Here is a 4,658-nt window from a genome sequence, read left to right on the forward strand (position 1 = left end):
CTTAAAGTGTATATCAGAAACTTCTTTCTGGAAAACATGAAGATGTGGAGGCAGTATTATGAGAAACTTGGCCATTTGATAAACCTATTGCTTCATTTGTCTCATGACCATAAAATAACATGTTAAAATCATATGCTGGATCCATTTTATCATGTATACAAATTCCACGGGGAAATTAGTATTATACAACGTAAGTGGTAGTCACCCCAGAAATCAGAAGGTTCTTTTAACAGAGCATGTGACTTACTCTTGGTGAAAGAGACCGTTCATTGTTAATATGTACCAGCTCAGTTAACTAGAAAAAGTATCTTGCATTTACAGTTCTATCAGGCTGTCAGTCACAGGACCTATACAATCACAAATTCATTGTCTTAACCAGAATATTTTTAAGAGTGAAAAGAAAACCTTCAATAATTGTAGGATTATAGACATAAATAGAACAAATGAGGGAGATTTCTATCAATCATGAATTTGTGATGATCTACCCACATAAACTGGCAAGTATCTAGAGTTTACTTTTCCCGGTAATCTTTCTTTAAATTCTAAATTGTTCTCTCTCTGGAATCAACACTGTAACATTGTAAACTTAAAGTCATCTGAAACTTTATTACTCACCAAATATGGAATTTATTAAGGGTGATTAAGGTACAATATAAATACAAGGAAAGATGAAAACCATGAATATATAAAATGGTGCTATTTCCTTGGTTCCCGATTCCATTTGCCCAAAGACTCATCTTGTATTTATTGATTGGCTTTGCCATTTAATAAACTCTCTGTTCTCTTTTAAAACTTCTTCTAAGACAAAAAGAGTCAAAGTACCAGTTTGGGGACATAAAACCTTTTTTACCCTCTTTTCCATAGCTTTTAAATTTATGGAGTTAGTTCTCTTGGACTTATCTGTTTGTGTAATATGAACCTGGTTTTTTTTTTCCCTAATAGAAGGGATTATTGTATTAGAAAAAGAAAGTAAGGCTCTACTATTGTCTGTACGACACAAAATAATAATAATTTCATGTAAGTAAACTTAGAACAATAGAAAAATTTATTAACTTTTGTGTAACAACATACCTGTATCTTACTGGAAGAGTTTTCTGTCTATGCATTAATAACAACCAGACAATGTTTTGTGCTTACAAAAATTTCTGATTTTGTTCTGATGTTTGTTCCAGTGTTATATCTTCAACTATTCCTTAAATCTTTTATATTTTCCTATAATGCTTAATCAATTCTCTATTACACTGAATATAAAAAAAATGATCATTACTTGTTACAACCCAAAAATTTTTTGTATAGGAAATAGAATCAGAATAAATTGTCAGCAAATATTATCAGAAAAATAGGATATTGAGAACTGGTTATCTGGTCAGTTGCCGCATATCTTCCAATGGAAGTTTGATACTCTAATTAAAATATTCCCTGATGGACCTAGCACAACAATCCTATCAAAGGCAAGACTGTGGCATCATAAGAGCATGAGGATAAGAAATGAAGGATGAAAATTATTGAATTGCACAAGTAACTTTTTTTTTTTCTTTTCAGTACCAGGAATCGAACTCAGGGCCCTGCACTTGCCAGGCAGGCGCTTGTGCTGCTGAGCTATATCCCTAGCTGCGTAAACAATTTCTGATGTCGTAGATAATTTAAAGTAGAAATAATACAAAATAAAGATGCTAGCTTCCTATTTGGAGACACAGAATGGAGTGAATAATATTCTGTGGTGTGAAAGAACCACTTATTCTGTATCTGCTGTGCTCAGTGTGCAGACACCACAGTTCAGCATTTGATTCTTCATGTCTTGGTCTGTACAGTAAGGTGAAAGCACACTCTTGTGTTTTATGAAAAGTAGGACAATAGCCAAAGGAATGGAACCAGAAAGGAGGGTAATTGAAGAAAATCAGGTGATTCAGGGAACTGCCCAACCTGCTAGCTCGTTGTCTACTAATATGGCTAGAGGACAGCAAATCCTCTCACTTATCTACAGGAGCCATTTGTATTTCTTCCTTGCCTGAAGATGACATTATGCTTCTCCCAGATCTCATCTCTGTAGGATGGAGCCACCAATGCCTTCCTTGAGTTCCTCTTCCTTACCATTAAAAGTTATCACTGTAATTAGTAATTAGTTTCCTATAAAACCATGTTGAAAGGGAAGTTAGTATACTCAAAATCTACTTGCAGAACTAAACTACAAACTAAGGCATAAGTTGATCTATTACAAAGCCTGATTCCTTCTAAAGGTTGTAAGGAAGATTATTTTCCAGGTGTCTCTCAATTTCAAATTGATAGCTGACACTCTATCATGGTCTGTGGTTTGTATATATCTAGCTAGAACATTGCTTTGTTTCCATATTAATATAAAATTATCCTTTGTTCATTGCTATTCCTATGGGCAAATTTCTCTTTTTCTCAAGGACATCAGGTACGTTTGCCCAGGGCCCATTCTAATAATCTTATCTTAACTTGATCTTTTCAAAAATTCTTTTCCTGAAAACACATTCAAAAGTAATGAAGATTAAGACTTGAAACACATTTCAACTCATTACAAAGAAATAAAGAAGACAAACAAAACAAATAAGGAACATATGCCTGTAATTTTGGAAGCTGAGTCAGGAGAGTCAAATTTGAAGCTTACCTGTTCAATTTAGTGACTTATGGTGGCCTTATCCCAAAATAAAAGGACTAAGGATATAGCTCAGTGTAAATCTCTGCAAAGAAAAGGAAAAAAAAAAACAGTATGTGAAAGCTATTTTGGCAAATGAAGTACTAGGATATTTCTATACCATATTCTTTAATTGATCGCTATATGTCTGATTATGCTATTGGAACACACAGAATTCAATATACAAAGAAGAAAGAGACTGTGCAATTACATTTTTGGGTTTGGGTAAGATGTCTCAAAGTCTGGTTTTTAGAGCTCTTTTCCATTTTCTAGAGTTCTTTTTATTTTTTCTTAAAACAAAAATGTATTTTCATGATCATTGATTTTTTTTCCCTTGGAACTAGGAATTGATTGATAATTCCTGATAAGGGAAAGTAAATGAATGAGTTTAAATTCAAAATTGTAAGGGGAAAAGAGGTAAAAATCAGAAAGGAGACAGTGACTAAGAACTGAGAAAAGATGCCCCAAAACATTGGTCTCTGGCAATTAGAGTTTTTTCAACAGCAAAGATGCTTAGCATGTTAGAAACATGACTTGCATTGAAAATAATGAAGTAGAAAAATATGGGGAAATATTACATATTTTTTTCATTAAAACAATCTTTTTTTTAAAGAGAATGATTTTAATTTGTCCATTTTAGGTATACATCATGATCCCAGTAGTCATATAGAATCTGTACCTGTACATGATATATCTTGAGTCTCCTTTTTTCTTCCTATTCCTCTCCCTTCCCCATTTACAAAAGCTTTGTTTTGATTTTTCCTTCTTTTTTTTACTTTTCCTTTCCTTCCTTTCTCCCTCCTCCCTCCCTTGTTCCCTTTCCCCTTTGAATAGTTTCTTCCTGCTTCACAATATCTATTATATATTTGGTCCTTGTTTACACTTTCAGTTTCTCACACCAGAGAAACAGTGTGATGTTTTCACGTGTGTATGATTTATTTCACTTAAGAGTATAGTCTTAAGGTGCATCCCTTTACCTAGAAATGTCTCAAGCCTACCTTTCTTTATGGAATGGTAGAACTCCATTGTGTAATCTTTAACATACATAATTTGTTATGGATTTATAATATATAATAAGAACACATTTTTGAATGATTGATAAACATCTATTTTTAAGTAGAATATGCAATAGCAAGTTTCTTATTGGTATAGGAGAAAAATAACTCCTAATGTGGTAGATATCAGATATGATGAGTTTGTGTCCCTTGAAATCAAAGAATAAATTCCAACGAACAATGGAGGATAAGACTAGCAAAGGTTTATTGAGACATAGCTCCAGAGACATAAGTAGGGTCATGAAAGTGGGTTGCCACAGAGGTTATTTCTCCAAGAAATTTTTATAGAGCAAAATTATGAGGTGGGTACAGCACAGGTAAAACTATAATCAACCAGTAAAATTACAAGTATAGCCATGTAGATAATATCAATCCATAGAAGTGAGGCATGTAGCAAGAGCTTTTGGATAGGGTCATTAAACTTGGCTCATGTATGACTTCTAAAATGGGAATACTTTGGGGAACAGATGGGTCCAGGTGTTTTGGTCATTTACCGGGTACCTGACATATATCTAGACTTAGTGGACTGAGTGGTACTAGTTACAATATAATCTCAAGGATCTGTTCATCCCTTTGGGAGGTATGCAGATCTGGCCACTGTGACTTTATCTAGAGATCTTGACTTCTTCCGATGCGTCTCCAGCCACATTTTTGACGTGTCCTCATCTTATTCACTGACTCCCTGAGGGGTCCATCCTGTCTGACTGGCTATCAATTTCTATGTAACTTAGCAGCTTGTAATACTTTTCTTATTGGCAGATATAGTAAATAGAATATAAGTCACTAAAGGGAGTAAATTGTAAAGGGGTAAGAAACTCAGAAACAACAATTATGGAAATTGTAGCTGACATGGATAGAAACTTCTGGAATTGTAGGAGCTGGAGTCTCTGGTAATCATCAATATTACCCAAATAAGAGTGTTATGGTTGATACATTGTGTCAAC

This window comes from Chinchilla lanigera, unplaced genomic scaffold, assembly GCF_000276665.1.
Source record: "Chinchilla lanigera isolate Chin_1 unplaced genomic scaffold, ChiLan1.0 scaffold00010, whole genome shotgun sequence".
NCBI lineage: Eukaryota > Metazoa > Chordata > Mammalia > Rodentia > Chinchillidae > Chinchilla > Chinchilla lanigera.